Raw genomic sequence first — 13,898 nt, 5'->3', positions numbered from 1 at the left:
GATATCCGAAAGAAGGTTCCGCCGCTCCAACCACCAAACGAGACGACGGTTGACCATTCTTTCCATCACCTTGCATACGCAGCTGGTGAGAGATATCGGTCTATAGCTGTTTGGGTCCGATCCATCTTTTCCTTGTTTAAGGATGGGTACGACTATGGACTCCCTCCAAGGGTCTGGAAAACTACCCTCTGACCAAATTTGGTTAAGGGATCGCAGCATATGGGGGAGTGCTTCTTTGGGAAGATTTCTTAGAAAAGCGTTATGCACAGTATCTATACCTGGAGAGCCGTCACGGGATTCGAGGATGGCGGAGGTCAACTCCCACAGAGAAAAGGGGTCGTTGTAAACCTCGCCAGAGTCTCTCGGGTTAAAGGTAAGAGGTATCGTCTCATTCTGATCTTTCAGTGTTCTAAATGGTTCGTCGTAGCTGCCGTTACGACTTGTCTCCGCAAGTCGACGTCCAAAGCACTCGCTTATTTCGGGAGGTGTCGTCAGAACTCGGTCAGTCTCCTTCAGGGATGAAATTGCAGGGTTGTGGTTAGAGCCAGAGATGCTTTTAATCTTCCTCCAGATGTTGGATATGGGAGTCCTGTGGTTTATAGAACACACAAACTCCTCCCATGAAGCTTTCTTGGCCTCCTTAACCACTTGCCGAGCTTTCGCTCTGAGGCGCCGGAAGGCGGTGAGATTTGTCGCCGTAGGATATTTGCTAAAGATTCGGAGTGCCCTCTTTCGCACCTGTATAGCTTTTGCGCACTCCTCGTTCCACCAAGGAACTGTGGGCCTGTGAGATTTGCATTTAGAACGGGGTACGGTGGAATTTGCGGCTTCTAGAATGTTATCTGTGAGTACTTTTATGTTCCCCACACCATTCACATTGTCGTCGTGGTTAAAATAAAAATTTCTTTTAAAAAGAGACCAATTGGCCTTGCGGACAACCCAATTGCTTGGTTGAGTCGGACGGTGGATAAAACCGCCACCTTTAGTAATTAAAATAGGGTAGTGGTCGCTACCGCATAAATCTTTATGTACGGACCACTCAAGCCTACGCATTAGGCCACCTGTCGAAATACTTAAGTCGATACACGAGAAGGTACCGTTGAAGCTGTTGAATCGAGTTTTTTCACCGGTGTTTAGTAAAAACAAGTTAAGGTCATTGATAAAATTTGTGACTATGTGTCCCCTTTGATTGCACTGAGTTCTTGTGCTACCCCATAGGGTGTCGTGTGCGTTGAAGTCACCCATTAAAACATAGGGCCGAGGTAATTGACGAACGAGGGATTCTAAATTAACTCGACTCACAGGTGCACCTTCCGGCAGATATACGTTGCAGAGAGTAATTGCCTCGGGTGCGTGTACTGTCACTGCAATTGCCTGCAGCGGAGTGTCCAATTGCACTCGTGAGGTGTATAGGGCCTCCCGAATAGCAATTGCCACTCCACCCTGGGCTCGCTGACCACTGGTGTCGTCAAGTCTAAAAAATTTACAACCTTTTAAAACGGTCTTGTCTGTCAGCTTAAAATGCGTCTCTTGCAGGCATATGCAGACGGGGTTATAGTCTCTAATTAAAACAACCAGCTCCTCCTTGTGCCTATAAAAACCATTCATATTCCATTGTAGAATAAAATACATGGTTTAAATTGTTAAAATAAATAAATAAATAGGTTAAAAACTGGAAATGTACATATGTACACAGTGAGCGGAGGATCAACGTTTTAACCGCTGTTTCCCCTGCTTTATCCTGGCCTGGAACACTTCTGTGTCCGAGACACAGAGGTCTTCTTCCATGGCATCATATTGTGCATCTTTAGAGGATGTGGGTGGGGGTGTTTTATCCCGCTTATTCCCAGCATCCTCAGAAGTAGATTTTGGGTTTTTCTTAGGGGAAACCGCCTTAGAATGACTTTTCCTGTCTGTGACTTTATTAATTTGCTTTTCTGTTTTTTTTTGTTCTCGTATGGGCATCTTCGTGCTCTCAATGCGAAAATCATTATAAGTCTGAGTAGAGATGGTACATGTAGTTTTTTTTAGTGGTGGTTGCGACTATTTGCGAATACGATTTTGAAAATGTTGGGGCCATCTGTGACCGGTATTTCATTCGTGCCTCGGAATAGGGGATTCTTTCCAGGGTCTTTATTTCCATTATCCTCCTTTCATCTTTCATGACGGGACAATCTCGGGAGTACGATGGATGCGTGCCCTCGCAGTTGACGCAGAAAGGCTCCGATGAACATTTCTCACCGTCATGCTTGTCCTTGCCACAGCGCGGGCAGGTGTTCTTGCCCTCACATCGCGGTGCGATGTGGCCGAATTTTTGGCATTGAAAGCAACGCATCGGGTTGGGAAAGAAAGGTCTCACAGGTACCGATTCATAGCCTAGGTAGACTTTGCTCGGGATTTTATCCAAACCGAACGTGAGGATTACCGAGGTAGTATTAATCACTTCACCGTTACGCTTCGTTGTAAGTCGTCGACAATCAATGACACCCTGGGAAGCCATCTCCTTCTTAATTTCGTCTGGTTCGACATATAGTAGGTCGTAGTGGCTGATCACACCCCTAGATGTATTTAGAGTACGGTGGATCTCGACATTGATTGGTATATCGTGCAACTTTTCTACTTTTAACAATTTTTCGGCTTGTACGTTATTGGCTGTTTCGATTAATAGGGAACCATCTCTAAGTTTCTTTACTGAGTTTGGCTCTCCTGGAATGATGGCTTGAAGTGCTTTTTTAATGAAGAAGGGAGAAACCTTTTTCAAATTTTCGCCGTCCTTGGAGCATTTCAATGACAGAAACCGTTTTGCTCTTTCGAATAACTGTTCTCCTCCGCCCGTGTCCGGGCGGGATCTCTTTGGTGGAGGAAGAATTTCAGACTCCATACTACGTTATATTTCATCCCCTGGGCTCCCCACCCACCACGGAGCCACACATTCGGGACGCCACACCGAATTTCGGTGTGGTCGCCAGGGCTACCCAAGGGACATAGGAACCTTCGAAAGGGGGTCTCTTTCGGGTTAGAACCTCCAGCGCGGGGGCCCTCCGAACCCACACGCCTTCAGCCGCCCTACGGAGACCCCCATATCTCCAGCACTAACCCGTCCTGGCGTACGCTCGGAAGGAGCCGCCAAGCTCCCCAGCCGCCAGGAGCCGATTGACCGAGCTGGGCTCTTCTCGGCCGCCCGTTTTGCGGGGAATCCAGGGCCGAAGTGGGGTGTTGAACTCCGGCCCATACCGGGTATCCGACGCCCAGCTGGGTGCCGGAGAGCTCACCCACCAGGATCCCCTTCTCCCCCACGTACGGGTCTCCACGCACGGCAAACACGTGGGTGATTCTGGACGCCAGATCTTACGGCTACTCAGAGCAGCAGAGTCACATGCTGTCTGGACACTATCCGAGCGAGCGACGGGGTTTTTTTACGAGCTTGTCTCCTCGGTGGGCTCGGGTCCGTGGGGGCGCGACTCCCCAAAGGAAGAGATAACTCTCCTCCCCCCGTGCGGGGCATTAACTCCAAACAGGGACTCAATGCAGAGGCGGGCAAAAGCGCGTACCACAGGCGGATCAGGAGCATAGTTGAAATGGCATTTGGTATGCTGAAGACAATATATTTATGCGGCATTATAATTGTAAAAGACACGAGGTGGCTAAGGCCATTGGTGCTTGCTGCATCCTGCATAATCTGCGCCTCAACAAAGGTGATCTTGCACCGGAGGAGGGTAATAAAGCACATTTGCCACGGGACCCATCAATTACGGGGTATAACCGAGGCAATGGTTTCCTGTTGCGGGACCACGTTGCTGCAGCAATTGCTCAACTTCAGGATGTCCGTACCACCTCAGGGAACATAATTACCAGTAGAAAATATTATGTGCTCAGAAGTAAAAAATATATTTTAAGTAGTAACTTCTTTCATCGCCATTCTATCTCTGATTTGGACAAGTATCGACTACTCCCTATTATTTGTGGTGTACCGCCGGTGATGAATGCAAACCGATGGGATGATCATATAATTGTTCATTTTAATAGGATAACAGGAAATGAAAGCAACCATGTAGAACAAGTGTAATGTAATTGATACACAGATGCTGGGGTAAACTGAATGCTATAATTATTCGATGTACGATTCTAGTGCTCAAAACAAATTTTATTATGCTAGAACTCCCTGTACCAAGCCTAAAAAAGGCATTCGACCCAATTCGATAATTCTTTTCACTTAATCCGATTTTTCTGTTCCAATGAAGAGTAATAGTAGTAGTAGATTTGAGATAAAGGGTGCGTCGACGGCAAGGTCATTTTGCACCACTACTCAATCGTTTGATTCAACACTCATTATAAATGGATATTTACTACGCAATTTTTAACATAAAATAGAGGGAAGCTTTTTAACCATGCATATTTTATCATGTCTTGGAAAATCGGAGCCCTTAATTGGTGATTAACTAACGCGTGTATTTTATTGCATCTTCTCTTAAGGCAATATCCCTATTTTCTTCCAAAAGAATAGAGCAATTATGAAGATGTTTCATAAATATTTTCACTTGCCTGAAAAAGTACACAGCGCATGGCTGGCATAACGGGGTACATTTTGGTGGTATCAATTTCAGAGTGCACGATGCCTCTCCGTTGTCATCTACAAAAATGTCACCATATTTTCTAAAACATTTTCATAAATATTTGTCGTTAGTTTTCCCGATTTTGAGCACGTCACGACCACATTATTTTAATATTTTAATCCAAAATTTATGCTTCACGACCCCTTATTATATATATATATTTTTTAAACAACATCAGACTTAAAGGTAAATTTTGAATATGTATTTCCATGTATTTTAATGTATAACAACTGTAAAATTGCCTGTATTTAACTAATTTTGTATCATAAATTATCATTTTTATAGCCCTGAGGATGGACAAATATAATGTCCGAAACGTTGGCAAAGTTTGGAAAAAATAAATAATATTTACAATTGACCCACATCTCGTGATCTAAAAAAAATATATAAATATTTTAATCAATTGATGTACATTTCTTTGCACTATTAGTAGTAGTAAATCTGAGATTAAGGGTGCGTCGACGGCAAGGTCATTTTGCACCACTACTCAATCGTTTGATTCAAGACTCATTATAAATGGATCTTTACTACGCAATTTTTAACATAAAATAGAGGGAAGCTTTTAAATTTTGTTGAAAAGACCTATTTCCTTGAGAAACAAAATTGTACTACTTAGATTGGTGGGGTGGTCTCCTAGAATAGATTCTAGGTCCCCATCCAGATTGAACCGTGTCCGCGCATCACGGTATTTGTCGCACTCTGTCAAGATATGTCGGATGCTTAAAGGGCACCTACACTCGTCACATTGAGGAGCTTGCTTCTCTTCGGTAAAAAGAAAGGCATGAGTCAGAGGGCAGTGCCCTATCCTCAAAAGAGTGATAACTACTTCCTCCCTTCGATTGATCCTGGTAGAAGAAGGCCAAGCTGACGTTGTATGTTTGATGCTTCGCAGTTTATTGTTATTCAAAGTCCTCCACGACTCCCTCCACTGTTCAAGTACAACATTTTTTAGTGACCCTCTTAGGTCTTCGTACGGAACTAGCGTTGATTTAATCTCTTCGTTGGTAAGAGCTTCCTTGGCCAACAAATCTGCTTTTTCGTTTCCACGTATCCCCGCATGTCCCGGAACCCAAAGAAAGCAAACACTTATTCCCTTGTTCATGAGAGTCCGCAGCATGGCATGAATGTGTTGAACAACTGGATGCATGGGTAAGAAGCCAGAAATGGATTGTAAGGAGCTACGGGAGTCGGTGCATATGACAAACGAGCCATTTTCGTCACTCAAGGCTTCCAAAGCCATTTTAATTGCGAAGAGTTCCGCCGTATAAATGCTGCACAGCGGATGCAGCTTCGCCTTAATGGCTCCATGTAGAGGAGAGAACGCTGCACATGCACAGGCAGAGTTACATTTCGATCCGTCCGTGTAAATGGGGATTAAATTGGGGTGGTTCCACCGAAACTTAAAATACTCACGTTGGTATTCCAAGGGAGTAGTGGAGGATTTTGGCCGAGATAGTAAAAACGTATTAACCGTAGGAGTGGGAGTCAACCAAGGTGCGTAAGTTGAATACGTAACAGGGTATACGTCTGGTAGTTTAAAATCACATCCGAGAATAAAATCATTAAAACGAATACTTACAGGTCTCGTTGCCCTAGACCTTCGATTAAAAACATTTAAAAGCCGAGGTTTAAAAAGTATGCCGTAGCATGGGTGACTCGTCATAGATAAAATTTTGGATACGTAACTGCAAAGCAGCCAAGTCCTACGGTAGTACAAGGGAGGTTCTCCTGCGTCAGAGTGGATGCTTGGAACTGGGCTGGTTCGAAAGGCCCCAGTGCAGAGTCGTAGCGCGGCGTTGTGCAAAGAATTTAACGCTCGTAGATACGATGGGCGGGCAGATGCATAAACAAAGGAGCCGTAGTCTATTCTAGACCGCACCAATGTGCGATATAGTAGGAGTAGGGTGGTACGGTCTGCTCCCCACGATATGTGACTCAAAAACTTTAAAATATTTATAGACTTAGAACAACTTGCCTTCAGATTATTGATGTGATCTCGCCAGTTGAGTCTTTGATCCAATGTTAGCCCCAGAAAACGGATTGACTCCACAAATGGGAGATTTCTTCCGCTAAGACGAAGTGTAGGAGGAAGGTGGACGCCTCTGACACGGTAGAAGTGAACGCATTTGGTTTTCTCAGTTGAAAATCTAAAACCGCTACTATGGGTCCATTGGTCTAATTTGTTCAACGTGAGTTGGATCAATCTCGATATGTTGGCCACTCTAGATGACCTGCAGAATATCGCCAGGTCATCAACGAATAGAGTGGCCATTATCGGCGTCTGGATGTATTTAGCTACGTCGTTGATCGCAATAGCGAAAAGCGTCACGCTCAAGACGGACCCCTGGGGGACTCCGTTGTCGAGAGGGTAGGGACGCGTTAGGAACTGCCCCGTCCTTACTTTAAAAATACGGTTTGTTAAAAAATTTTGAATAAAAGTTGGTAAGTTACCCCTAAAACCCCAATCATGCAGAGTGCGTAAGATTTTTCTGCGCCAAACCCGATCGTAGGCCTTCTCTATGTCGAAGAAAACCCCAACCACGTGTTGGCGGAGGATGAAGGCTTCTTGGATATAATTCTCGATCCTCACCAAGTGGTCCAAGGTGGAGCGGCCCCTTCTAAATCCACTTTGAATATTGCAGAGAAGGTTTCGGCGTTCCAACCACCAAATGAGCCTCCGATTAACCATTCTCTCCATGAGCTTGCATAAGCAGCTGGTGAGTGAGATCGGACGGTAAGAATTTGGGTCAGTCCTATCTTTCCCATGCTTGGGTATGGGGATGATGACAATCTCCCGCCAGGATGAAGGAAAAGTGCCTGCTACCCAAAGTTGATTATAGGTTCGCAGGACTTCCAGCAACGCGGATTCCGGGAGGTTACGAAGAAAGCCATTGTGGATTTCGTCTGGTCCTGGAGAGGTATCATGTGATTCGTGGATGGCAGAACGCAACTCCCACATAGAAAACGGAATGTTGTAATCTGCCGTCATGCACGTCTCCTTAAAACAAATAGTGATGGCTTCTAGGCGCCCCACAGTGGGGCGAAGTGCCTGAAAGCTGGTCAAAACTAAAAAACGTTATTGAATCTATTCAAAATTTTGTGCTTTAAGGTTTTTGAGGTCGCTGACTATGAACCTGCTCTTATAATTTTGCAAAAGTTGTTATTTTTGTAAAACCTGTGTAAAAGTTGACAATCATTGCGTAACTATCGTTTGATCGGATTTTAAGTTCTATAGTGAAAATACGTTTACTCGATTTTTTTATGGATACACCTATTCACGAAATAATAAAATTTAATGGGATTTATTAATTATAATAACAAATTAAAAAATCAACAATATGCAAATTCAACAACAAATAAAAATAATAATTGTATATGAAGGAAGCAGATAAACATATGTGCTCGCACACAGCTCATTCTTCTTCTGAATCTTCATTATCTGAAGTGAATTGGCGTTCTGAGATATCGGGAGCAACAAGCATTTGCCTCACTTCATCACTAAGAGGCTTCATCACTTTAGGAACAAGGTCTTTTTGAGATGAAATGACCGGGTCCGAGTAAACCATTAGCCGGTGAAACATATCGCGCATCGTCAGGATTCTGGAGCATTTCCGCGAATTTTCGAGGCGGAAGCGCTTCAAATATTTATTTGTTGCTTCCTTGGCTTCCTCTGACATCTGCCCAATGGGTAGCAAAGCATGGGCTATTATATGTTTTCCATGCAGTAAAATTTTATGCACGGCTGTGGGCATATTATACCATGGGTATAAATCTACAAACATTCTAGCGGTCCTCAGGGAATATTCCTCGAAAATATCCAAATCAATTTGATACTCGCAAGCGAGTACTTGTAAAATATTGTAGAACCTTTCAAGTAACTTTATGTCCAGGCCAGTGATAGCAGCCGATACATTTGCATTTTGAAAGAAACGGCGAGCAGTATTGCCGTCATTTGTGCTGCCATAGACTTATTTCGGCCGATCAACGATCAAATTTAGCTGTTCTCGCAAACCATTCTGCACAAGAGTCTTACGCTTTTCAACGATGGATTTCTGCAGGGGATCGCGAACTTGCCATACTTTAACGTCCAACCTGTATGACACATGCAGACAACACTCCAACATTCTTATCCATGCGTGAAGAGTGGATAGACCTAGCTGACAGTAGTCCTCATTTATTGGCAGCTGCAGAATATCGTCGATGTTGTTGAACACCGTAGTGGTGGCTCCACACAGGTAGCACCTCTGGGTTGATGATGTATTTGTTATTGCGTTTGCAACCTTACCATCAATCATGGTTAATCCCAGCTTGTACTTCACCTCCACAATTCTTCCATCGATTTCTGTTGTTAATGGGACGAGATTACATGCCTGCTGTTCCACATCATGGATAACTCCAATTGTGTGCTCTTTCGTCTCTTTTACGAGCTCAACTTTTAAAGGACGGCAAAACCGAGGTGAAGACGGTCGTGGGTTTTTCCATACAACAATTTCCCCTACCCTGTCAGACGATGTAAGCTGCAGTGGGACCAGTGACGTCAAAAACAAGTTGGAATCGTCTTTTTCCACGCCATCACTATCCATCATTTTTTGTTTGTAGTTCTTCTGCCCAGAACTTCCATCGCAACCCCACTTCACTATGAGCTGAAGGTCGCCTACTACTTGCTCTGGTAAGGCATGAATTACTTCTTGTTGGAGTAACAAGATGCGCTTTGTGGTGTGATCAAGAAGGGCCTGGAGCTTGGTTTCCGCACTCCAGTCGCGGCACAAGATATTTTTCGGGTAACATTCTATTTTAGCATCTGCAACTAACTTATAAGGAGGTACCATTCTACTGTTTTGCATAATCGACCAGTTTCGTAATGCCTGGTACGAACTTTTTGTTTGGTGTGTTTGCACTAACCAGGCAAGAGCACGCTCAGGAGTTGAAGGTTCTTCGTGGCTCTCCTCAAGCGACGAGCGGTATTTCCGTGCTTTGGTTGGCGACCCTAGGGCTGCATTCATAACAACCACTGCTGCGTCAGTTTTTCCTTGAGCACGGAGACATTTGTGCTGCATACGCCAACTCTTCGGGTGTGGCTTCAGAACGCATCTGCTCAGTGCGTCTCCTTTTTGTGCGATCACTAGCTGCTGTAAAGTCCGCCGTTGGCCGGGCATCTTTTCCTGGAGCGCTTTCGAATTTCTGGTGAATATCTTCGAAGTAGATGGTAGTTGTGAGCCAGTCCTTGTACATACCGTTAAATCGCTCCACAAAACGGTTGGCTTTATTCCATCTGCTTTTCATATCTGATATTAACGATCTTAACCGTGCTCTATCTCTCTCAGACAGCGTAAAAATGCAGCCGTATTTGCTACAAATTGCCTCCTCCACAGCTACATATACAGCTGAAGATGTCTTCTTCCAAAGTGGCCGACTCAATTCAAATATTTCCTCACGTGTAAGGCCGTATGTTTTACCTACAATATTTAAAAAACGCGTAGTATTGTATCAAAACTGCATCTCACTATGCAGGCATGTTTGAAGTACCAATAATCCGCAATGAAGTAGTATCAGGCTATGCACTCACCAGAAAAGCGTCTTGCTTCCATCATGTTGGACTTTTTTAAACAACTCAACAATCCCCATTGGTTACCATGTGGCTTTATTTAACGTTCTGGTTATTGACATTATATATTTTATTTTATGTTCAAAAATATAAATTGAGAATCGGCAATCCTCGAAAAGACTAACCACCGTAAATTTAATGACTTCTACTTATTATTTTCATCAAGAAACCCATAAGCAGCTATAAGCAAAATTTTATTATTGCAGTCTATATCTAAGGTCTTCAGCTATAAGATGGCATAGATATTATTTTCATGCAAAGCCGTTCAGAGTAACTTTTCAATGTTTTTTTGTCGATTTTTCATTTGAAAATTCAATATATTTCCTAATTTTTGATCAATAATAACTTGGATAGATTGATTTCTGTCATATTTAAACAATATATACTAAAATACACTGGTATCAGGGGAGATAAATCATTTTTGATATTTAAAATTGGTATCAAATTAGCTGCACTACATATTTTTAAACACCGCTATCGTGGAGCGGTCCCCTGCCGTGGCAGAAGGTAACCGAGAAACTTTCATTTGAACATTCATTGAAAACCGCAGGTGAATACTTACAGACTCCTAGCATACGCATTAAAGTGGCAAAACTATTTAACTACCAAGCCCTATATAGAAAAAAAACATAAATTTTAATGTTTATTTTTTTACTTTTGACCACGATTTTGGTGTTTCGCCCCACTGTGCGCCGCTTGAAAGAGCGAAAAGATTGTTGTTGTTTTACGATTGTTGTTGAGCGAAAAGAAAGTTGTTCGTTTACGCGAAATTGTTAAATGTGTTGGACACCCCGATGTAAAATGACCAATAAGTGCTTCATCCGGTGATGTGGGAATAAAAATAAATCATGTGTATTAGGCCGGCCCTTATTTTTCAGAATTGAGAAAAATTATGTTTTACTAGTCTCAAAATGATCCAAATGAGGTTCATATTCACGTGTTGAAATTTGGTTACTTTAAAATAACGGCAACCCGTGCCCCAAGGGCCCTAAGTACTGAGGACCTTCAATTGAAATATTTTGATCGGAAACAAACAGAAAATCGGCCCTAAAGGGCTTTACTTTTACGTTTTACATAGAAATAGCACTTTTTCCGACCAAAATATTTCAATTGAAGGTCCTCAGTACTTAGGGCCCTTGGGGCACGGGTTGCCGTTATTTTAAAGTAACCAAATTTTAACGCGTGAATATGAACCTCATTTGGATCATTTTGAGACTAGGAAAACATAATTTTTCTCAATTCTGAAAAATAAGGGCCGGCCTAATGTGTATCCAAATATAAAAAACTCATTAAATCCTTTACCTTTAACTTAATACCTCCTTTAAAAATATGCGCCTTTTCCTACATTTCCTACATTGCGTCTTTCTCGGCGATGACTCGGAAAACGACGTCGTCTCATTCCTTGCATGGTATAATTTCACATTATTTTGCTACTCCATCCACCCGAATATCGCATATCAAGGGCGATCGACGCATAAATCAATGCGATTATTCGCAAATCTCGGTCGATGCGTCAAAAAGAGGGGCGAGAGGAAGGGGAGGAGGGATGGTTTGGGAGACTGGAGACAAAAGAAAGGTGATATATACGGCGCTCTCTTGCAAGGTCATTAATTACGCCCGATTAATTACACTGAATGTCCCACCCCGAGCGGCCCATCTCGGAGTTGGCGATACATCAGGCCCAGTCCCGCAATTAGCGACATCGTGGGGACAGAGATTGGGAGGAATGAGATGTGGCGGGTGGGGAAATAGAGTTATTTTCTCCGGACGATCCCTGCGATGCATCTGCAAATCCCACCCACTCGTCGACGAAGGCAGTTCATATCTTAGGAGAACACAGTAATTAAAAGACAGTGCTCCATAATCACATATAATTAATATTATTCCAGAATTCGGCTGGTCACGGTAGCTTTACATCAAGCGAGGCCAACCAAATACAGCAGCCACTTCGGGTGCCTTACCACAACTCTGCGGGCCGCATATAAAATTATATACCCTGAAATTACAGTGAGACCCACTCAATATGTTCTTTGAAACATTAAAATACCTAGTATAATTGAGTAAAATTGAGAATTAGGATAAGTCGAGGGCTAGATCATTTTGCACCACTACCCAATCATTTAATTCAAATCGTGAAAGTGTAATAGAATAATAATATGGTGCAGTACATTTTAGCTAAACAACATTGGCTGATACACTTATATATAATTAAAAATATTTATTTCCTTGAGAAACAAAATGTTATTAAATGTTTCGCCATAGCTGGAATTCTGCCAGAACTGATCCCCGAGGAAGGTAAGGAAAATAATTTACATCCTAATATATCACCAATTTAAATGCATATTTACGCATTTACAGGATTGTACATATGACTTTTGCTATTTTAGAGCCAATGGTGGACCTAAGCGAATTGCAGCAAGTAATAGGCATTGACATGAATGCTGAGAGATTAGTGGATTTCGACAACGATCTTCTCACGAGCGATGGTGGTTCCTTAACAGCCAGTAATAAAGAAGACGAAAGCTGTGACACCGACGAAGAAGTGACCTTAATATGTGAAGAAAATAAAAAATATAGAGTAAATGTTGGTCTCATTAAAAGAATTAGAAGAATGCAGTCTCACCAATGGTAACACTGATTTGTATAACATCTTACATGGGGCCATTGCCAACGTAGAAAATTGTATTCTACAGGAAAAAAAGGAAAGACAGACAAAAATGGCTGATTACTTCAAATAAACAATTTAAAAATAATGCGATGCTGTTCTTTTATTGTTTCATTATCATTTCGTCTACGTGTAGAATTTTAGTCAAACCAACCTTTCAGGCAACGCATGCAATAGACGTGATATGACTTTCGCGGTCTTTTTTGAATTGTCAGACCCTGAGTTAAGCGGAATACTGTCTTACCCGGAAAAAAGTAAAGGGCCCAAGAGATTCCGCTTAAGACAGGTTTCACTGTATTTATATTATCAGGGTGGTCTCCTAGAAGGGATTCAAGGTCTCCGCCTATATTAAACCGTCTCCGCGCGACACGATATTTTTCATATGTTGTCAGGATATGCCGAATACCATTGTTCCTGGCGTAGGAGGGCTAGGCCGACGTTATCGCCTTGATACTACGGAGTTTATTATTATTCAGGGTCCTCCACGACTCTCTCCACTGTTCAAGTACACCTTTTCTCAAGAGGCTCATAGGTATTCATAAGGAACAAGCGTCGATGCGTACTTTTCATCACTTGGAGCTTCCTTGACCAAAGCATCTGCATTCTCATCCCCGGCTATTCCTTCATGCCCCGGGACCCATAGAGAAGTGGAATATATTGAGTCGTTATTACTGAGTTTACCATTATTCTTTTTGGTAAACGTGGATTCTTTAACGCATTTTCATTTTATTGTATTAGCTTTTACAACTCTAGAACACTATAAAATAGTATTAATTTCATAAAAGTTTGATGTTCCGGAATAACATTCAAGGAGGGCCACATATGGTCCATGGATCGGCCACCTCTGGTTTACATGAAACTAATTAGGAAATAACTCCGTCTATCAATTATCACGCAAATAATTTCTGTCTTTATTTCACAATAAGACTCTCATACATTTGAAACTTAAACATTAGCAGTAAATGATGAGGTTCAATTTTCTATTAAATGACAATTATTTTGACATATAAAAGAG

The sequence above is a fragment of the Ischnura elegans genome, chromosome 10, assembly GCF_921293095.1.
Source record: "Ischnura elegans chromosome 10, ioIscEleg1.1, whole genome shotgun sequence".
In the NCBI taxonomy this organism is placed as follows: Eukaryota; Metazoa; Arthropoda; class Insecta; order Odonata; family Coenagrionidae; genus Ischnura; species Ischnura elegans.
The sequence above is the reverse complement of the archived record's forward strand: the minus strand, read 5'-3'. Positions refer to the sequence as shown.